The sequence below is a fragment of the Neopelma chrysocephalum genome, unplaced genomic scaffold, assembly GCF_003984885.1.
Source record: "Neopelma chrysocephalum unplaced genomic scaffold, ASM398488v2 Primary Assembly neopelma1_22b, whole genome shotgun sequence".
In the NCBI taxonomy this organism is placed as follows: Eukaryota; Metazoa; Chordata; class Aves; order Passeriformes; family Pipridae; genus Neopelma; species Neopelma chrysocephalum.
Window position 1 is genome coordinate 27,493,617 of NW_020897690.1, and position 23,406 is coordinate 27,517,022.

Below are 23,406 nucleotides of genomic sequence, written 5' to 3' on the forward strand. Positions count from 1 at the left end.
ATTCACAGCGTATTTTACTTCAGCTTTCAAGACCTGCCCAACCACAAGTTTGGGTATGTTTAGAGAAATATTACAATAACGTTTGATTTCATGCAGAAATTAACTCTCTTCTAAGGACCACTTTAAGTTTTGGTATCTTATGCATAGGTTTCATATGAAATGAAAGGAGAAAAGGACTGTATGAGATGCACTAAGCTCTGGAAAACTAAAAATAGTACAGTAATGACACTGCTATGATACACTTGAATTTTTTCTTTTAACAGTTTGTTTTCTATAGTTTGTTTTCTCAGCTTTGAAGCACCACTAGCATCATCTTGATGCCTTCATTCTGATAGCTATGAGCCATAGGGAGTAATTATTGGTGAAATGTCTTCTAATTTTTTATAGTTATACCCTGTAATCCTTTGCACTAAAATGCATGAATCCAACTATCCAGTCTTGTCGTCCTAACTTTTCCGAAAAAAAATGATAAAATAAAGTTTTCCTTACAGCTGAAGCTTGTCCATTTCCTGTAATATCTTAGATTAATTAACTCATCCACCAGCCAATGGTTGCAAGTACCTTGGAAAATACACCACTTCTTTTGCAACAAAAGTGTTCTTCCCTGCACAAAGTTGATGGCCAGTATACTAAACATAGTTGAGTTGCAGTTTATACAAAAAATTTTTACAATTAATAAGACTAAAAGGAGATTATTTAGAGTGTCCTTTATTTTTTTTCCTTTTTTTCTCTATATTAATATACAGATATACCAGCCATTAAAATACCACCTTGATGAACTTGTCCCCCTGAAAGGAACAAGACTCAGCAAGATGGGTCCTCTTAATAAATTGCTCAAATAACTTCTGTCTTTTAAATCTGTATCAGTGCCAGTAGAAACAGAAATATTTTAATTTATTTTGAAGCTGTTGAACCAAAAAGGTATTAGCTGTGAGGCTGTTCTTGCAAATTGCTGAGCACCTCTGGGAGACATTCTGTGTTTCAAACTCTCATCATACCACTGAGAACTGAGAATGGAAAACAGAGGAGGAAAATAATGCAAAATAATTTCTGCAAATATTTGCCCACATTTTAAATAAAATCAGTTTTACTTTGTTTGCACCTTATTTGATATTCAAGCCTGATGAGCGCTGGCAGTATATTGGCAAAACTGAAGGATAGTATTTATACTTGCAATACTAACGTGATCATTCAGTCAGTGAGGAAACAGAAAAATGGCACACCAAACCACCTAGATCTGTTGGTATAGATGATTTGCTCACAGTGCCACTGGTAATAGTTCAGACTGTGCTGGATCCTTGCTAGGGATAGACCCGAGGGATTTTGATCTTGCTCTGTTTTAAGTGTTGCTTAATGGAATTCACAGAACAGATGATCATGCAAGGGTAGTAACATAAAGATGATAATAAGCTCTCATTTAATCAGCATGATTCAGTAGGCAATGTATTAGAACTTAAAAAAACAGATTCTTTGATTACTGTAGCACCACTGTTTTGTCTTGCTTCAATTTCCCAATCTTAAAAATGAGCCTGTTTCCTGTTTTGCAATAAAGCTCTCCGTGATCCAGAAGTATCTTCCCATATATAAAAGAAGATAATATTTAAAGTATAGATTTCAGTCTTCTGCAGCTTCCACCTGCTTGTTCAGGTCCACACCAGACTTTCGTAATACACCTAAGGATTATTTGACATGAAGAATAAAAATACATTAAAAATAAAAATAAAAATCCACAAAACACGTTAGCAATAAGGCAATATGGTCAAAATATACGAATTTTGCATTCTAAGAAAATAAACTAAATTATAATAATAAAATAAAATACTGTTGTATTTTATATTCCTGATATATTTCTAAATATCTTTCCTCTGATCCATCAGAGAAAAAGTAGAAAAACCACAAATTTGCATTCTTTCTACAGCCGCAAACCATAAATCCAGGTTCTTAACGCAACCTGAGAATTACTCTTGCTTTCTGGTTTTACATCATTATAATGCCATTTACTGCAGTGATGTTGCTCTTGATTTATTTTGGCAGAATTAATTGCGAGTAAAAAGCTTTTTTTGTTTTTCCCCTTTACTTTTTCATCCTTTTTTCAAACAGTTGGCTAGTTAAGCCAGTTAGGCCAACTTACATCTCTGTCATATTTCACCTCTCCCTCAAATGCAGATATGACTCCAGGCTTGTCTTTTACTACGTGATCCCAATTCAATCAGAAATGAAATTCCTTGTGTTACATGGCAAAGCAAATGAGTATTCTTCTAAGAAAGTAAGAGCAGATCTGTAAAACTAATGTTAAGAAACTGACACAACTGAGATGAAGGGCTCACATTCTGCTCACTGCATGAGTATCTTGCAGTTCTCTTCTCTCTTCTTTCCCCTTTACCTATTTGGGCTGTCTGCTTGGGACAGGGTTTCTTTTCACAAGATTCAATAGGGAAGGAGGATTCTATCCAGGCTGAAAATGGCAAACACCATTTCATCTGGACATAGAGCACACTGGAATCAGAATGGTTAGGATTAGAAGGGACCTTAAAGTTCAACTAGGTCAAAACCCCCTGCCATGTGCAGGTACAATACCTAACTAGTGATACTTTATCCCTTAAAAACCACATTTGCAAAATTATGTTCCAAAAAAACACAGCCTAACATTTCTACAGACACTCTTACCTTCATGCTGGTGTGCTCATGCTCCAGCCTACCACGTGTCCTTATCACCTGCCAGCATTTCCAAATCTTCAACACAGTCTTCACAGAGCCAAGTCTCCCTACTAGGCAGCAGTCAAATTCTCCCTGCATGCCATTCTTCCCAGTCAATGCTAGAAATCCCAACTTACTCTGATGGAAAATTTCCTATGAAGCATGTACACATTTACTGTTCCGCCTTCTTCTCCTGAAAAGTGATAAAAGGATATTTGAGAAGACAAGATTTTCTGTGATAATGCTTGAGTAACATTTTCTGATCTCACTTGTTCAAGACTGAGTATGCTGGCCCTCCAAGTCACCATACATTCATTGCCTGCTGAGGTTAGTAAGGAACTTTAGTAACCTCATGGTAACTTTTGTTCCAAGGTTACCAAATTTAAAAATGGCTTAAGTAGGTAGAGGACAAATAAGCTATAACTTTACTTCAGCTATAAGACTTCACAAAGTCTTAGATCACTTTTCAAAGGATAAGCATCTCAGTTGAGTTGATGTCCCTCCCACAGCCTTAAAGAAGAAAGCAAAGATTGAAATGGTATACTGATATTTATTTGAAAACTCTAGCATTACTGACCCCATTTGGTGGTCAGACTAGAGGAAATTCTACATAAGACAACAGGAAAAAAAAGGCATTTACAGTGAGGAGTTTGTGTGATCAGTCAGCTGGGTACTTGTGCTGGTTTTGGCTGGGGTTGGAGCTAATTTTCTTCATAGTAGTTAGTGTGGGGCTGTGTTCTGGATTTGTGTTGCTGACAGGGTTGATAATAAGAGATGTTTTTGTTATTGCTCAGCACTTCTTACACAGAGCCAAGGCCTTTCCTACTTCTTGTATTGCATGTGGGCAAGAAAGCTGGGGATGCATGGGAACTTGACAAGAGACACAGCTGTAACAGGTGACTCCAACTGATCAAAGGGATATTCCAGATCACATGATATCATGCTCAGTATATAAACTGGGGGGAAGCAGGAGGAAAAGGGGAGATGTTAGGAGTGATGGTGTTTGTCTTCCCAAGAAACCATTACATGTGATGGGGCCCTGCTCTCCTGGAGATTGCTGAACAACTGTCGAGGACCAAGAATCGGAATGGGAACGACTCCAGAAATGGAAAAATATGTAAAGCAACTGAACGGACTTTATGATGCAGACTTCATGGTTGTTATGCATATACACATTGCATGTTCCCCCAGAATTTGTATCTTCCGGGCACGTCCCGGCTTGTTCACCTCCCTGCTCCTCTGTTTCTCTGCCGATTGGAAGCTGCAGCAGGAGGCAGTCCCTATTCGCCCGTTCCTCCCCTGGTCCCTCCTGTGCTCCTCCCCTTTTTGCCTGCATCCCTATCCTGGTTTGTCCCCCTGCCTGTGTGTCTCCTGCTCCGGCCTATGTTCTGGCCCTTTCCCTCTGGAGCTGATAAAACCCGTGTGCACGCTGGAATAAATCCTCTACCTGCATCCCACCTTTGTGTCCCGGATCCGTGCTGTGTCGTGGCCCCATTCCCCTCCCCCCTTTCGGACCGCGGCAAACAACTGTCTCCCCAATGGAAGCAGTGAATTAATGTCTTGTTTTGCTTTGGCTGTGTGTGTGACTTTTGCTTTCCCTATTAAACTGTCTTTATATCAACCCATGAGTTTTCTAGCTTCTATACTTCTGATTTTCGCACCTATCCTGCTGGTGAGGGAGTGACCAAGTGGCGGCGTGGACCTTGATTGATGACTGGGGTTAAACAATGACAGTCCTGTAATGCCCTGGTATTCTGTTCTGTACCAGAAGTATTAAATGGTTTTCAAATACTACTCTCTGTTGAGTCTAAATTTTTTGGTCTTAAGCTGATTCCATGTGTGCAAAAAATATTTTATTCTTTCCTGTTCAGGAAAAAGATTAAGTGATCTGTTGGCTTGCAAAGAAAAACACCCAGTTCCTTCTGACTTTCTTCAAAATATTATATCATTTGTAGAATATGTGACCAGCTTGTGACTTCTAAGTCATTGCTAATATCTTTCATTTGCATTGCACTAATACTGAAGAGTCCAATGACAGGTCTAGACCCTACTGCTGGACCGTGTAGAAATGACAACAAAAAGGACAGGCCTGTGGATAAGAGTTCACTGAGAATCTACTTTTCATTTTCTCATCTCCTTTAATGTAAACTGGGTTGGCAAGACTGAAATTAATAAAGTTGTTTTCTTTTAGTATGAAAATAGGAAAGTGCAGACTTGAAAGCATGGTGATGAAAGTCAAGGTGAACACATCTTTTTGCCCTCAGCATACTATTCCTCTCCCATGTATTGGCCTTGGTGAAGCACATCTGATATGCAACCTTCCGTATTCTCAAAACATTTAATGGACAGGATTTAGCAGTCATTATCCAAGTTAACACTTGGGAAGCATAGCTTGAAGGTAAAAATTAGGAAGAACTGCCTGAAGTTCAACACTAAGGTCTGTAGAGAGTACAATGCACAGGAGGGAAAACCTACTGAGCAATTTTAAGTGTTATTTTTCAAGTTCATTAATAAATGTAGAGAATTTTAAAAAGGGAATTATGCTTCCTGAAGTCCTGAGGGATTTTACTACCAACTGTCTGAAAATTATCATTTTTATAGATAAACCAATTACAGGGAAATAAGGCTTTTGCATCAGACCGTGAGTACTAAACAGGGAATTTAAAAGAATCTGTTTCTGCTTAATAATTTAATAAGACTTTTTGTTTTGTATTCTCACAATGGGCAGTTGAAGAGCAAAACCTTTTCTATAAATTCAATTAGAAGTGAGCTATTTATTGATTTGGGTTATATGAGGACAGGGTTCTTTATTGCCATATGTAGATTTCCAATAACAACTTTCAGCTTGAAGAGAAGACTGAAATGGTGATTCATAGTTCTGCATAAAGGTGATAAGGAGGGAACCCAAATTCAGTCCTTTGGTTATTGGCCAAGCCCTACTGGCTCTGAAAAGTGCAAAAGCTCTTATTTTTCTCAGTAGGCTTTGGATCTGCCTGTCGACTGTCCCTCTCTTGCTCAGGCTGGAAGTGGCAATATGATAAAAGTGTCATTTTAGTCATTGCAAAGGGAGAATCCTGAGTAACATTGTTAGTCAAAAATAAGTTGTGTTTGGGTCTTCAGGAAGTTTCATACTAAGAGTGCTCAGCCGAATTCCATTCCTTCAATTAAGCTCAGACTGCAAAAAAAGAGTGCTTTGCTGCACATAAGCACATAATTCAGCTTTACAGTGAAGCACCCGAGGAAAACATACTGCTATGAATAGAGAAGGAGATAAAAAAGAGAACAGATAGAGGCACTGTTGTGAGTTTTTTGGTATGCATGGAGACATATATCAGCTCCTGTAAACATACTCAGGTACCCAGGAGATGCTTTATCTGATCATACCTAGGTTAGCTTTTAAAGATGCCCAAGACAAAAGAGGTTTGTATGAGCCTTTGTTTACGAATGTAACTAGTCAAAGTACTTTTGTTTGAAACCTTTTTTTTTAATAGAAATTAGTTTTTGAATAAAAAGAATGTTTCAATGAAAAATTTTTGTTAGGTCCTCCAAAAAAAAAAGAATCCAAACCAAAAAAACAACAATTAACATATTTTGGGGGTTTCATAATTTCATTCAGTTTCATTTTTTTTGTTATAGAACTGTTTCCAAAGTCAGTACAAAAAAAAAAGAGATAGAAAAAAACAACTCTAGTTTTCAATAAGTTGTACAAGGGATGTATGAGCAGGTAAACTACAGACACATTAAGCTCTTTAAAATTAGGTTGAAGATTATGTGCATGTTGTCCTATTGCCACAGCATGGTACCATTTCAAGGCTTCATAGGAGCATGAGACAATTTACTTGGTCATCTTTCTCAGAATGACAGCAGAGCAGAATCTGTGGAAAGGAAGCTGGAGGAAGAAGGAGCCTGTCCCTCTCTACTCCTCCTACCCTTTCAACTGATCTGATTATTCTGCCACAAGCATGCCAGCATTGTTTTTTCCACAAAAAAGAGAAAGGTGTGTCTGGTTAAAAAAAATAGAAAAACTTCAGGGAAAAGAAACAGAAGAAAAAGGAGAGTGGGGATAATGAGCTCATGCAAACTTCTAGGGAATCCTCCTTAATCCCCCGAAATAATTTCAGTAATTGCTTTTTGTGAAGGTGAAAGTAGAAAGTTGTTCTCTGTTTTCCACTGTTCAGGCAAGAGATAGTTATGAGTCAACTGAACAACACATTCTGCTCAAACAATTACACTTTTCTCCTAGCCACAAGCAGATTATGCAGTTGCAATTCCTTGTGTATTCTTCTGGGAAGTCTTTGAGCATAAACTGATGCTTAGTTTGCCTAGGCAGGAAGGATGCCCCTCAATAAGCATCTTTTATTTCTACTGGGCAGAGTAAGACAGAAAACATTCAGGGCCACACAGGCTAAGCAGCTTCAAACTTTCTCCTCCAGTCTTGTAGATGGGAGAAGAAATTTTGTTCTGGGGCTTGAGTAACATGATCTTGTATTATTTATCAGCTAATATGGTTCAGTGAAATACCCTTTTTGCTCTCTCTGTTTTACATACACTGGAGAAGTGAAGATTGTAATCAGACTTCCAGGAAAGGAACACAATAAAGCATCTTTACACTACATACTACTCCTTGGTATAATCACGGCTAGGCTTCGCGAATGAAGATTTGGGAAGGGCTCTACCCACGTTTCTTGCAAGCGCGTTGGTGGCTAAAAAGGCCAATACGAGATAGGCAAGTCCAGTTGCAAAAGACACAGCAGAAAGACTCCTTAGGATGGTATATTCTGCAAGGTTCGATTCTTTCTGCGTTGTCTTTTCTCTTCAAGAGTGATCCTGTGTGCTTTCTCAAAAGCATCAGCAGCGTTATAGATGGTCTGTCTCCAGGCCTCCCGATTGGAGGTCAGAGTAGACCAGTTATGGTGATCAATATGCCCGAAGCTGAGATGTTGTTTCAGGGAGTCCTTGTATCTTTTCTTCAGGGCTCCTCTCTTGCGGCAGCCGGAGGCAAGTTCACCATAAAGCAGGATCTTAGGGAGGCGGTGGTCCTTCATTCTGGAGATGTGCCCTGCCCATCGCAGCTGCATTCTCAGTAGCATGGCCTCAATACTTGTGATTGCTGCCTGTTCAAGAACAGATGTATTGGTCACATAATCTGACCAGTAGATGTTTAGGATTGTTGACCAGTGGGTGTTTAGGATTGTGAACTACTCCTTGGTATAAAGAGAAATAGCAAAAACCCCTGGCATAGCCCTACATTATCTATACGCTGCCATCTGATAATTCTACACGTATTTTTTTATCACAATGTGCAATTGTAGTGCTCACAAGTGTGAAAGGACTGATAGTTTATATTATAGCTGCATGTGTGTGTGTGTGAGTGCACACACACACGTGTGAGTGTGTGGGCAGGTGCCTACATGAACTTGCATTCCTTTGCCTCTGTATTTGGATTAGTTTGATGTTCTTTGCTTCTTCATGTGTCAGATCTGCACTGTCCGTGTTCAAGGAAGCAATCATAATAATGATTGACTTGACAGTCATGCTTGAACTGCTCCTGACAAAAAGCTGGGTTGAAGGAAGAGAATGTGAAGCTGTTAACCTATAATAGCAGAAACTGTATATAGAAAGACCTGAACTGATTTGAGATGACAATAAAGTTAAGAGAAGGAGTAGAAAAAATACAAGCTGGTAGGTAGGCATTAAACCTGAAGCCAATGGTACATCATAAAATGTTAGAATTGCTTTAATGAATTCAAAAGTGTGACTACCTTTTTTGCCATCTAAGGTTCCTTTCAAGAAAGCCAAAGAGCAGCTGAATGTAGAATGTGGCCATCTCATGTAATTCCCCTGAACGAAGAAGGTAAGGCCTAAGAATGCCACATAAAGTTGGATTTGACTTTTCCTTTCAGTGTGAGGTACTTTCAAATGGTACTCATGAAGCTGAATTTTCAGTTATCACAATTTTGCTGTCAGGAAGCGGGGAAGGGGCGGGAGTGAAGATGGTTTTTGCACCATCTAATATGTCTATGCCTTTTCCAGCACTATAATTCAGAGGCTGAATGTAAATACTGATGGTACACAGCATTACACTGAAGCTCATATTTTTCTTTTTAAATCATTATGCTTGTTTTTATTTGCTGTTTCTTTCCTATTGTTTTTCTCAGGGAGAACTTCAGTCAGAGTAATAGAGCACTGGGTATTAAATGAGTGTGCTTGTAGTCCAATGAACTCAGTATGCTGCTCATCTTGTTACTACACTTAATCTAAATAACCTTTTTTATGCTCTGTTGGAATGGCATTTTCAAAAGGCTATATAGTAGTAAATGAGTGTATATGTCAGTAAGGATTTGCTAGACAAATCGAATCTTCCTGACAAGTACATTTATTCATTGCTATTTACTACACACTCCAGTTTGAAGGACAATTTTTGTGATCGGATCATTAACATTTACTGTCATTTTGGCAACATTTTCCAACTTTTCTCTTTCCCTCCTCTCTTGCCTGTTGTGTGCTTAGCAGCCTCTGTCTAACAGAAGTTAGCTTTACAAGGATTATATCACCAATATGTTAAACAGATTTTTCCCCCTGACTAGCTGGTTTATTGAACAGAAGGCGCCTAAGTATTAAAGTAAATTTTAAATACAAGGTTCCTAAGTGCAACATTAAGAATCTACTACAGTTACAGTCTTGATAACAAGCAGAGAATATTTTCTTACAAGATCACCACTTCTTGACAGGCATATATACATGCTAATTTTTTTCAGGCCAGATCTTCAGTAGATATAAATCAATACATTGATCCCAAACTGAAGTCTTGCCTGTGACATTGAAAAATACCATGCAATTATGTGAAGCTTTAATGTATTTTGCTCTTTTTATTTTTTTTTATTGTGTCTTCATTTGAATAAAATCAATTTCAGTAAACTTTTACTTGGCAAAAAATTAAATGAGAAAAATATGGAGTTTTCCTGTTTGGAAGGATTTGTCCTTTATCTCATCAAGTGTAACAAGGAAGAAGTGTTCATAAAATTGCTGATGTGCACAAGTGCTGGGGACTGTGAGAAGCAGAGTCCAGGAATAAAAGCACTGTGCTTAGGCAAAAAGGATGTCAGAAGAGAATCACCAAGACCAGGCCTCTGAATATTCTATTTTTCTTCACCAACAAGGCACAGCACAATAGAATTATCTCTGGGAGTTTGAGTACTTTTATCAACTCAGAAAAATACCCTGTTTTTAGGGTTTTTCCCAGCTAAAACCATCTCTTAACAAACCTCACAAATTCTGTAGGTAGCCAAAGAAGCCTCTCATAGTCAAAACTGTATCAGAAATTTCTTTCACTTTGGAGTATAGCACCTAGTGACACCATTTTTGAGTGACAAAAATAGGGAAGGAATAAAATATTCCTCAGTTGTTTGCAAAATAAGTGGTGGGTCACCAGGATTTAGCTGAGGATTAAATCTGTCAAAGATACCTTGTGGTATCTTCAAAAAAGAAGTAATTCCTAAAAAAATCACTACCAAATTACTAGAAACACTGTTAACACAGCAGATATCCAAACAGCAGATGCATCCACTGCTGTTTCATGTCTCATCAGGGCTAACTGGAAAATATTGAAGCATCAAGCACAATAATAAAAACTTGGGAGGAAGGAGGAAAACTAAGAAATTATAGACTTTCATGTGAACTACCATCGTGCTAGTAAAATTCTAGTTGCCTATTGGTCATTACTAAGTCCTAGAGTAAATAAAACACAAACAAAATATTTTACAAGACAATTGAAATATATATTTAATATAAAATTATTTTAAATCTTACTTTTTTTTCCTATTTACAAATGTAAATAAGGGTTGAGAGAAAAGCTCAAACACTGAAATTACATGTCTAACATGGTTCCCCAACCAGCACCAAAACCTATCTCCTTACGTGGTTAGCTATAAGGAAAGAATTTGAATACATAGGCAGCCTAATGCACCTGTTCTCTCCAAGATGGATATGGGGAGCCATTGGGAAACTGGGTCCCCTCACAGTGGCTATCTTGAGCCAGAGTTTCTGGTCAATGGACATTACTTTCAAGACAATATATTTCCTTGAAAAAAATGGTTAAAACTGTGCTGTTCCTGAGAAACATTTTAATTGTGACAAACTGACACATTCCGCTGAAAAAGCAGAAGTTTCAGTTTTAATTTCCTATTTCCAGCTGAGCTTATAAGCAGGTCTGTTAGGAAGATAATCTGGCATTTGGTAGAGGTGGTATAGAGTCCGGGAGAGCAGATACACAAGGAACCATGGGTTGTCTGTTTTTCAGCTTCTTTCCCTACAATTGCATTTTGAAAGTGAAAGATTTTGCTCCGTTATCCTGAAGAATCCCCCAAAAGTTCACAGAATCACAGAATATTCTGAGTTGGCAGGGACCCACAAGGATCATCAAGTCCAGCTCTTAAGTGAATGGTCCCTACAGGGATCAAACCCACAACCTTGGCATTATTAGCACCAGGCTCTAACCAACTGAGCTAATTTCAGGGTCTTATAAGCTTTCTTTTTTTTTTTTGCCTCTGCACTTTGCAATGCTGTCAACTCCCCCTCTCCCTCAGATTTACCCAATAACAATACACGTGTAGTGCTGTGAGTACTGTTGCTGTACATACATCAGTCAGAGATTCATAATGGAGGAAATATGATAAATGAGGAGGTCAGACAAAGCAAATGCTGGCTGCTGAAGTAATTTACACAGTGTAAAATGTCACCAAAGAAATCTACAGTGCTACATAGGTTTAAGTCAAATGTAAAGAAGAAGAACACGGTAGTTTGCAAAAAACTGTCCAAGATAATACAATATTATGTAACAAAATTTAACATAATATTCCAGATGAAAACTTAAGCTTGTTTCGCCTCGTAGATCTCTCCTTAAAATTAGTTTACCCCAAAGAGGTCATAGTCTCCTCCTTGAATTTTTCATCCTTCATTCTGCCTTTCAGTTCATTTTTTCTCTGTTTAAGAATAGACTCTGCAAAGACAAATGTGAACACTTGGTGCTGGATGAGGCTCTCAAAAGAGATGTTATTTCACCCTTCGCCCATAGCACAGGAACATGGCATCAGAACATAGTCCCTATCAAGCTGTTGGCTCTTGATTTCTCAGTGTTAGAATTTCAGTAATCCTAGGTAGGCTTATTTTTTCTTGGATAAAAGTTATTTTCTCTGAACTGGAAAGGGATTTACTGTGGAGGTGTTTAAAAACAAACAAGCATAACATATTGGCAGAGACATACACAAAAGATTCATCTATACTGAATCTAAAGTGATGCCTGGAAATTCAATATGAATCTATCTTAATAATCTCTAGCTGCCCAGATTTATGCATAGACAGACAAATATGTGTGTGTGGCTCTGATCTCTGTTTCTAGGTCCACCCATAATATAAATAGCCTTGAGAACTATACCACACACTGAGGCTTTATTGTGGTTTCTTTTTTTCACTCTGTAACAGCATCAAAATACTAACATGAAAGCAGATGTAAGTTAAAAATATAACAGTGGTTTTAAGTCTTACCTTGCTCACCTTACCTTGGAAGCATGTAGGATGTGGGCTATGTCACTTCTATTTAAAAGGCAAAAAGTATACAGGAGCCATCTGCCTTCAGAAGGTTGTGGTTTGCTCCACTGAAGGAGAAGTGAAGAAAAGAGGAAAAGGAGAGATAACATTTAGAGGGAGAAAACCTACAAGCAAACTATCTTTGACTACTCAAGGATATTAAAATCTCACAGTTTCATGTTTCATGGGCCATGCATTGTGTAGTTCCACAAATCTTGGAAATTAGAGAGATGCAGGATCTGTCATACTTGGTTCCAGGCATTTGCTATTTACCATCAGGGCAGGCAGCTCCATCTGCTGTATTCAAGCAAGGTCTTTGCACACTATTTTAGATCCGTCTTATTTTCCCAATCTCCACCATCATCTGATATAAGGTTCCTTGTTCTGTCAAAGCCTGTGAGAAGAAAAAAAAGGAATGTAAAATGCACTTCAAGCAAAAATGTGGGATCTCATGATGTATCTGAGCTCTAGACTTTGGTGGGCTGGAGAAATATTCATAAAAGGAAGCCTTCCTGCATCAAAAATGGTAAGTGGCAATAATGGAGACTTTGTAGGTTGGAAAACTAAGTTGCACAGCTTGGCGATTAGTATTTCATAAGATAATCAGGTTTTAAATAATACAGTGGAAGAGGTTTGGGAGAAGGGACAAATAAAGTAATCTTTCAAAGTTTCAGAGGCAGCAAGCCAATCCAAAGTGCAATTATCCTGCAAAGGCATATGTACCCAAGAGATATGGGAGTTCCATACCTTTCTTCCCCCACTGTTTCAGAGTTTTTGTCTCTTACAGTTTTATTTTACTTTCTCTTTTAAAAACCACATGACAGCAGAACATGCAGCTGGTTATGGAAAATTCAATAGCTTTTGTGATTTAAATCAATATGATTTAACAGGTGGTTGTTTTGCTATTCACATTTGAAAAATCACTGCAATTATAATTCTGCCATAACGTGTTCTTCACATTCACAGCCTTTGACAATCCTTGCTCAGTTGCCAACTTCCCTCATATCTCTGGTAGTACCATATCTCTGATAATCCTCTCCCACTCATACTAAAGTTTCTTGGCCTACCTTAAGACAGCCATTACATCAGCTTTTCACGAACTACCATCATTAATATTGGAAGTGTTTGTGGATGGTGTAATTGGTGACAAAATCACTGTTTTACAGTCCCAAAAGCTCACACTGTTAAGTCAAGCCTTAGCCTTCTGGCTATATTTAAAGATAGAGCTAAAAAGAAATGAGAAGCAAACGTAACAGTGAGCACTTTCCTAAAGAATTCACCACTTCTTCTAGTTGAAAAAATGACCAGTTATTATTTCAGCTGGAATTATGTTATTAATGCTCAGGCCTTCTTATAAGCTAAGGATTTACAAGTTAAAAAGTTATTTGGCTGGGACGTAAATTATGGTCCTAAAATTAGGAACCTCGTACAATCTGGGATGACACAAGGATCATGCAAAGAAATGTGCTTGGATGTTCCTTCTGTTGGCTGTGCTCCCCCGTTGCATCATTTTGGCCTAATAGGAAAAAAAGAAATTGGTCTGATTGAAACATGGGGTTTGAAGACCAGTGATTTTTTTTTCCTCTTTCCATCTTTTACACGTAAATTTCTAAATAACTTTGACTCAACCTAAATGTCAGAAATGAAGGCTGCAAATTTTGAGGCGGTTTGGGGAGATTAAAAAAAAAAATTACTATAATTTGTATGTGACATGTTCTGGTAACCTTCAGCTCAAATATATCCAATTTTGACTCTACCTTTTAAAAAAAGGCTGAAAATAACGAAGATTAAAAACAAGCTGTTGTCAAAGACTTGGTAAAAAGTTTTCCAAAAGACAATCAGTCTTATTGTCCACACACATGCATGTATGTGGCTCTTTTTCTTTTTTACCTTGTAGAGTCTCCCAATAACAAGATGAAGGCTTCAGCCTTCCTGATATGGGAAGGGTGCAGTGTCAACTGTCTGCAGACTGAGCATTCCCACCAGCACACACAGACAGAAAACATTGGAAGAGCCTGGAAAAATAAGGATATCCTGTTGTATCCATAGGGTAGCTGTAAGATTCAAGACTGGGGTTGTGTAAGTGACATCTTGTGAGTGTTCTTGTTGTTTTCTACTTGATCGATCTGACTTATCTTCCATAATTTATAGGCAGATTAGTAAAATAATTTTGTACTCTTCTGTTTTTCTGTTCTTTTTTATGAATAAAATATTCCCCCTTGAATTCAGTGTCGAACCAGATTTTATCAATCAATACTAGTTTTCAGTGTAATTGAAGGCAATTTGACCTAAAATGCAATATTAAAGTTTAGAACCAATGTGTGTGTCTCAAACACAACCAATTATTATAAGACAAACAGGCTTGCGAATACCTTTGATTTCCTTCTTTTCAAGGAACCATACAGTTTCTAAACTTATACAGGGATTAATTTCTAAATCCAGAGTTACAGTAATTTAATGTACATATAAAGCTTTGTTTTCTTAACAAACTAAACAATTTATTTCTTTATTTGTTTAACCTTTTACAGATAATTTTTTCACTGCCTTCCAGTTAAGTGATTATTTATTCATTTTGACTGTGTTTACCCTACCATGAAGTATTATTGTTTTCCTTCTATAAGGCTTATTTTGAGATTAACCTATGGGTTTGGTGTTTGGTCAGAAATTCTTCTATATGGGGAGTCCAACAGTGTCTGAGCCCTAAATGACTGAATTAAGTCTTCCTGTCTGCCCAGCCTATAAAAGAAAGATAATAAGTGCTTCATAAACAAGGCTGCTGTGAGGATTCATCAGTTAAGGTTTGAAGACAGGCATACTGATGATTTAACATTAACCTATAAGAATGCGTGACTTTGGAGTTTAGGTTTCCCTGCTGCATTTCCTATCCACGGAATAACACAGAGGAAGGGATATCTCATGCAAGATGTTCTTCAGGAAATGTGTGCCCTCTGGAGTAAATGATGCTGTTTAATGACCCACAATTTCTTCACCTTCACAGCAAGACCTCTAGCATTGCTGCAGAAAGTAATCACATAGTATACGCTTTAACCTGCACTCCAGCACTGAGCCTCAACCAGTTCATGTTTTGCCAGGTGCAAACGAGGTTTGAAAGAATACCCCAGTTCATATGTGCAGCCTAGTTAAAGACTTCAGGGACAGAAAGGCTTGTAAGTAGTAATATAGTGTTTGTACAAGAAAACTTATGAGTTAAAAATATAATAGATGTCAATCTGCATATAAGTGATGTTATTGCAACCTGTAGCTGAAGTTCACTTACCCAAACAGTTGTGGTCAATAAATTTACAAACAAATTAGATTAATTATTTCAAGTTGCTGCAACCAACCTTCCTTCCTGAGAATTAGCAATCAATGAATGTGAGCAAGGTGAGGAGCAAAGACCTGCCAAACAGGTGGAACAGCACACAGCTGTAACATTGTCAAGAATCAACAAAAAAAGGATGGTGTTACCACAAGTACTGCAGAATCTCACTTTGCCTAGGTCTTACTTCCCTTTCTTTGTCCTCTTTCTCTTTCCTTCTCATTTGGGGTTTTTTGTTTGGGTTTTTTTTGTTTGTTTGTGGGGTTTTTTGTTGTTTTGGTTTGGTTTTTGGTTTTTGTTGTTGTTCTGTTGTGGGGTTTTTTCCCTACTTCTAGTTTTAACTGAACAACTAAAATCCCACAGCCAAAAGAAACTCCTGTATTTAAGAATGCCAGAAGAACTTGGTAAGGTGCATCTTATATTAGAATCAGATATTCATACCTGCTCTTCTTTCCTTAACCCTATGCTCCTCTGTGAGGCACCAATGTGTTCCTTTTCTTATCTAGTTCCTATATGATGGGTTTTGCAATGATGATTATTTAATTTCCCCCACACTTTTAAAATCAACTATTACTTTTTCTCCTACACATTTGCTGTCTGGTGTTAAGGTCTGTGCAGCCCAGATGGAGTGTCAGGGAGACCACTCAGTGCCCACTGAATTCCTCTTTCTCCAATTTTTTCTGGTTTGTATTTTCTTCTTATGTCAGGGTTTTTTTCAGAAAGGATTTAATTTTTTTTCTGACACTGACTTAAGATTTGTTTTAGTGGCCTCAACTTTTGTACAATGTTCCAGCATCACTTAAATTAAATACTGTAAATTGACTGACTGTTGTAAATCTTTAATATTTTTTCCCAAGCTGCTAGGAAAAAATCATAAATGAAATTCAACCACACTTCACAATTGGGAAACTTAAAGTATGAACTTTATTGATCATGTCTATATCTATGAGGATTCACACAGCAGTTATTAAATTCCTGAAATCCTATCTCAAAAACAGATTGTAATCAGAGCACAAACCCTAGCTAGTTTCTTGATTTTTTTTTCTTTGTTTCATTCAAGATCTAGGTTTGGAACTTGGCAGAAATATTCCTCGACAGGCTATTACAGGCTATTCAACAGTAATGCTATGTTGAATGACATTGGGGATGAAAAAACTCAGATTTGATAACCACTACAGTATTTTATTCCTAAAAGCAGGAGGGAATGGTGTAGACTCTTGGACATAGTATAAATACCAGTCTAAATTGAATCACCAGACTCAACAAAAAATTGTGTAGAATCAAGTATGTTACCCACTTAAACAAAGTATCTAGGATCTACTGATGTTCTTCTTACTCTTAAGGAAAGAAACATTCTTATAGTTCTATGTTATGGGCTGCTAAGAAATAGAGATGTGTGGGTTGTCAAATATTTTCTGTGACAAAGATCTGATCAAGTAATTAACTACAACAAATGTTGGGTCCAATTTCTGCTACCCAGACCCTTTTAGAATTCCCCAGAGGGCGATTTTGGCAGCCTGTCAGTAGAAAAACAAGAGAATGAGTTGGGAAACATTAATAAAAGTTGAAAACAACAGCTTCTGGAGCATTTGAATTGACATTCACATGCATGTGAAGACACTGCCAGATGAGAAAACAAGAAAGTAGGCTGACAGAAGATAACAGAAAACTAGAAAAGAGACATTGGAGAGTTATATTCAGAAACCTGATGTGAAATTTAAACTGCTGTCTTTTTTCTCAGCTCCTTCCAGGTAGCAACTCTTGCAAACCCAGAAAAGAAATCCTGGTGCCCTCTATCCACATACACACACCTGCTGTGTTTAAACACCCACAGTAGAAGAGATCCTCATTTTTGTCTTTAACTGAGAAAATCATTAAGTCCCAACTGAAAGAAGAGGAAGACTGTAACAGTCACTGAGAGACAACAAAGTCAAAGAAGTGAGGAATGCAGCTACAGCTGCTGTAACTAGTTAATTTGGCAAGGAGAGGGAGGAAATCCTGGTACCTCATTGGGACAAGCAATGGACCTTCCATCTCATCTTCTGTATTGCCACCTACAGAAGAAACATGCTTATAACTGTGTGCAAATGCAAACAAGAATCTTCAAAGAGAGGGATCATGCTTTGTAAGAGGCTGTTCTGAATCTGCAAATTGTCAAGAGCTCTGTCTTCTATCACTGAAATTCCTGGGAAAAAAAAATTAACATCCTGGGTTTACAGTCTTCCCCCTTATTATTTTCTTCTTCCTCATTTTTTTCCACCTTCTAATATCAAGGAAATAAAACGTCAACAATAGCCTGAATACAGGCAACATTATTATTAAAAAAAAAAATTCTTGCTCTACTAAACAGTTTTTTGCTTAGCATAAATCATTCACTTTTACACATATCAACATGACAATATATCAGAAAAACAGAGTACAAAAAAATATAAAATTCTAGCCTGGTGTCCCTAGCAGGGACAAAATTCTGGAAAAAAAAAAGTTATCTCTAAATCCCTGTCTATGACCTCTATATAGTTTACATTTCAGTGAATATCCAAGCAAAGTGAATTAGTAGCACACAGTTACATTTTATTGATGTCTCAAAAGAAAAGAATATGCACAAGGTACCAGAGCAGAGGATTTTCAGCCTAAAAGACACTTTTTGTCACACACCAACAAAAAAAAACACTCAGAAAGTTATTGAAGAGGTAGGAGTTAAGGACTTGGGTAAAATTTTCAGAACAAAAAACAGAATCATCGACTTGAGGAAATCTTGCATTTAGACTCCCGTTTTCTCAGTGTGGCAGTATTGAATGTCTTTAATGACAAAAGTAATGATATTTGCAGTTCTTTAAAGCTTATTTACTCCTTGTGAAAGTACTAAAAAGTCCTTAGTTGGTGTAAAAATAGGCCTTATATATCTGAGGTAAACATTTAGACCTTCTTCTAAGCAGCACAAAGATTCCAGATTTTTAAACATGTGCCCTACATTGCTATGACTTGTATTTTAGCCCTAGAGGAGTTCCTACACTAGCTGTGAGGCAGTGTATGCACTTGTCCTGCCCATCTCTAGTTTGGAAGCTGTGATAGCACAAATGTATCATTCTCAAGGTCTTTAAAAATCCCAAAGTCCATTGCATGGGAAATTATAAATATTTCAACCTTTAACTTCATTTTCCATTTTGATGAGAAAATCAGCTAGCCACATGTAGTAGTTAAATAAGAAAGAAATCCGAAACAGTACTTTAAATTTGCTATCCTATATTTCTAAAGGGATTCATCTTGGTGTCCAAGGACAGCTCAGCTTTGCCTTTCTGGCTTAGGTGCAGCTAATACCTGGTGCCAGCACGTTACAGTGTGCAACCCATCACTGACTACAATGAGGCTCCTGACATCTGCACCAGCATCAGCTCTGCAGCATGGATCAATGCTTGGCCTGGCAGGAGGCTGAGCTGTACAAGGGGAAATGGACTTACCCACAAGCATGAGTTAGAGAGTGAGATGGGAGCATTACATACAAAACCTGCACACAGTGCAAAAGCCCAGGGTCAAAAAATTGTTACTTTTCTTAAAACATTTAATTTTAGCTTTTGGGATGGCAAATTGTGAATGTTAAGGAAAAATGTTATCAGCATTTTAACATGGAAAGCTTCACTTTTGGTGAAACTAGTTTTGCTCCACACCAAAGAAAGAAAACCAAACCTAACAAATGCTTTGGGGATTTCTTTCTGGTGTTGTCATCAGGGCTTGATTTTGTAGCATATTGTATCCTTCAGATACCAGTCAGAAACAGCTAAGTGGAATCAAGAGTATATTTCTAAATGCCATGGTTCAGTGTTTTTACTTGAGTTAATGCTAATCAATTGATGTAACATTTCAAAGTGACATGCTCCTGAGATATACTGTCCAAAAAATTTAAAAATGAGAAAACCTCAAAGAATTAAAACCTTAAATATGAAATTCTTATCATGTGTAATTTCAATCTCAGAGTTCAGGATCAAAGGAAACCATCTTCGAAAGGTAGCGGTTTTAGCATTAGATGCACAGTTCTTACTTCTGCTGCTAAAATTACAGACCTCCTATCTTATTATTTAGAAATGCATGTGTATAGTGCTACTTGCATAAACTTATGTTCTGGAAAACTTATCCTCTGTAGTTTGTGAGACTTTACACTGGACTCTAATTGTGTCCCAATGGAAGTCTTGATCATACTGCTACATCTTGTGACCTAATTATCTCAAAAACCTCCAAAAACCAAAGCACAAAAAACTATTTTAATAATACAGTCAAAATACTGAGAATTAACTTCTCCTTCTTCCCTAAATCTGCATGCCACAAAACCACCACAGCTTATAAGATCAAAACTAATATTTTTGAATATCTTTTCCCACACATTTTTCGAAGAATTTTGGTGACTGATAGAAAACAGAGAGAAATAAAGTTATCTCTGAAGATTTGTTAATTTGTTCCAACTTTCAGAATCAGGGAGGAAAGATGAGGAAGCTTATAATAACTCTTTTTTTTTTCCATTTCTTCTAATTTTTCATTAGCAGCCATAAAATCAGAAATGCTGGAGTAGCAAAAGAAACATGATTTTCACAACATCTAGAGTATTCTTGAAACCATGGAGAAGCATTTTGCCAAAATCCTGATAAGCAAAGGGATGGCTCCAGATAAGCTTTTTGTGGGATTTGATTCATCACTGTACAGCTAGCTCCAAGCTTATTCTAATTCCATTGTATAAAATTCTGTTGTATTTGTGAGATTATTGTATAGGTACTGTACAGTAATTTCTCAACATACTGGTTTCTTCTTTAGGAAGTTTCATCCCTCTGAATCAGTACCTATGACCAAATTTCTCCAGTCTTTTTTTTGACTGTCATGATCAACCAACTGATTTTTACTTTTATAAGCTGGAATGGCCAGATTATATACTCTATTTGTCTTTAATACAAGCAGTGACATAAGGTTAAAAAAAAAAGTGGAATTAGACTCAATCCTACAGACTGCAAATCACTAATATTAAAAATCACTAGGTAGGCAATGAGATAGTCATCACACCAACAGGTGCTTAAACAACTCACCCAGTAAAAGTCTGTAATCGTACCAGAACCATCTGAACGAGTTTCTCTTAACTTATATAGAGGAAAAATTGTATATAGTAATTTACTTACGTGGAATTAGTTCTAAACAGTGGAATGCATCCAGTGACATTAGTATAGTAACAGTACATGAACAGAACATTTGTAAGACCTTATTTCTAATAATTTAAAACATTCAGTTTACTCCTTTTGCTAACAATAATCTTTTAAAGTTTGTAATCTACTTAAACAATGTTCATTTTTTAAAGGGAATCCAAGGTATTTAATTTTAAAAGTTTACACTAAAGGCTAACTAATCCTGGCGTAGTAAGCATAAAACACCTCACCTTTTTGGTGAGGTAAACCTTGTTGTTGTTTGTTCAAGCACAGAGAAAGCCAGGAAATAACAGTGACTACAAAAGTAAGAATTGTACAGAAAAAGTTCAATTTTATTGTCAGGACACTGGAATTAAAAGTGCTGCTAGTTCAAAAAATAAAAATAAAAGACGAATATATCAGCTAGTGTAAATCAACATAGCTCCAACATTTGCACCAGACAATTTTAGAACAACTTCATGTCCAAAATCTATGATTTCTCAAAAGCACATATTCACGTCTTATTGTGCTGGAAACAGTGACATTTCATGGAACCACAAAGATAAAGATATCTTCTGCAGATGACCAGGCCTGTCAGGCCAAATGGAGGTGAAATAATTTCATTTAGTGACACACAAACTGTCTCACAAGCAGCGGTCACATTTCCCAGCACTCCCAACCCCACTCCCTTTCCAGGCACGTTTGCTGACTGATACCTCCTGCTCTGTTTTAGCTTTGTTTCCTCCATTATCCCTGCTGAATGCATCTTCCCTGTTGTCACGTTAGCTTTGTTTAAGGGAACAGATAAAGATGCAGTACTATGTCCACAGTGAAGATTAGAATCCCTTCCTACAGTTGCCAAAGTCACCAGTTGTTACTTACTGGCAGGGACACATTTGCTGTCTGGTGTTAAGGTCTGTGCAGCCTGGATGAGTGTGAGGGAGATCACTCAGTGCCCACTGAATTCCTAGAAAATGCATTGACAGAAGTATGATATTTTCTTATTTTCGTCTCTGTAGTGGGTTGACCCCGGCCGGATGCCAAGTACCTACTAAAGCCACTCTCTCACTCTCCCTCTGCAACTGGACAGAGGAGAGGAAATAAAAACAGCTAAGGATCGAGATGAGAGGTGAGTTATTGATTACCTTCACAAGCAAAACAGACTCAAAATGGGGATATTACTTAAATTTATTACTAACAGGACAAGAGCAAAAGAGTGAGAAATAAAATAATCTTAAAAACACCTTCTCCCCCCCCCCCCCCTTCCTTCCATGTTTTCCCCCCCCCCCCCCCCCAGCGGTGCACGGGGATGGGGAATGGAGGTTACGGTCAGTTGTTGTTTCTGCCACTGCTCAGAGAGAGGAGTCCTTCCCCTGCTCCCGTGGGGTCGCTCCCACGGGACATAGTCCTTGACGGACCTCTCCAGCATGAGTCCATCCCTCCGGTAGCAGTTCTTCACGAAACTGCTGTCTCGTGGGTCACTCCTCTAGGGGGTGCAGTGCTTTACGAATGAGCTGTACCAGTGTTGGTGGCTCACAGGGGCCACAAGTCTTACCCGGGAAAAACCTGCTCCAGCGTGGGCTTCCCTCTCCACGGGCTGCAGGTCTCCGGCAGGACCCCGCTCCATCCTGGACCTCCCACGGGGTCACAGCCTCCTTCATGCATCCACCTGCTCCAGCATGGGCTTCTCCATGGGCTGCAGGTGGGTCTCTGCACCCCGATGGTCCTCCATGGGCTGCAGGGGCACAGCTGCTCCACCATGGTCCGGAACACCTCCTGCCCCTCCTTCTGCACTGACCTTGGTGTCTACATTGTTGTTCCCACTCTGCTCTTCCCTGGCTGGAATTCTTTCTGCGCAATACCTTCTGTTCTTAAATATGTTATCACAGAGGCATTACTATTACTCCCGATTGGCTTGGCCTTGCCCAGCAGCAGGAAGCCTGTCCTGGAGCTGGATGGCATTACCTCCACCGGCCAAGAGAAGCTTCTAGCAGCTCCTAACAGAAACCACCCCCGTAGCACCACCCCCCTACCTCCTGCTACCAAAACCCAGCCGCAGAAACCCACTACAGTATCTAACACGGGATGTTCAGATACAATGACTGAAAAATGAATTGTACAATTCAGAAAAATCTGTAGGAAAAAAAGAGGTTCAGAAAGCTGAGAAAGAAAAATTGAGAGGAACACCTCATAATTGCATTCACTATAGGTAAAGAAAGAATATTTCACTGTCTGTTTTAATCGAGTGACTCTGTACTCTGGACAGACTTAATGACTGGATTTTTATTAAAAAAAATACAGTTGAACAAAGTGAAATACAAAATATGTGAGCAATATATACCATGTATCAGTTCTGGGTAAGAGGAAAAATACTTTTCCATTATTGATAAAGAGATAGTCTCACTCATTTCCATATCTTTTCCTGTGTATGTAATTGCACAAACCAACAAAAATGTCATATAATATTTAAATTTTTAAAAATAATAGTAGAAAAGGATATCTGCTAATATGAATTCCAATAAAATTCATTTGGAAGCAACTATGGCAGAGAGTAAGAATTAAAAAAAAAAAGAATTTTCTTGTTAATAGTATCAAATCTAGTTAAGATATAGCCTGGAAATGACCAGAATAGACAATTTAAGATCA

At 37.9% G+C, this 23,406-nt stretch overlaps 1 long non-coding RNA gene across 2 annotated transcripts; it reads right to left on the reverse strand.

The window, feature by feature from the left end:
* Nucleotides 1-11,384: 11,384 nt before the first annotated feature.
* On the reverse strand, nucleotides 11,385-12,670 carry LOC113964986. Of its 2 annotated transcripts, none has more exons than XR_003533390.1 (3): nucleotides 12,556-12,670; nucleotides 12,250-12,350; nucleotides 11,385-11,695 (listed from the first exon to the last, which is right to left on the reverse strand). It is a non-coding gene; the product is annotated as an uncharacterized LOC113964986 (long non-coding RNA). The 2 variants fall into 2 exon arrangements; XR_003533388.1 differs by having other exon boundaries at nucleotides 12,241-12,350.
* Nucleotides 12,671-23,406: the final 10,736 nt, after the last annotated feature.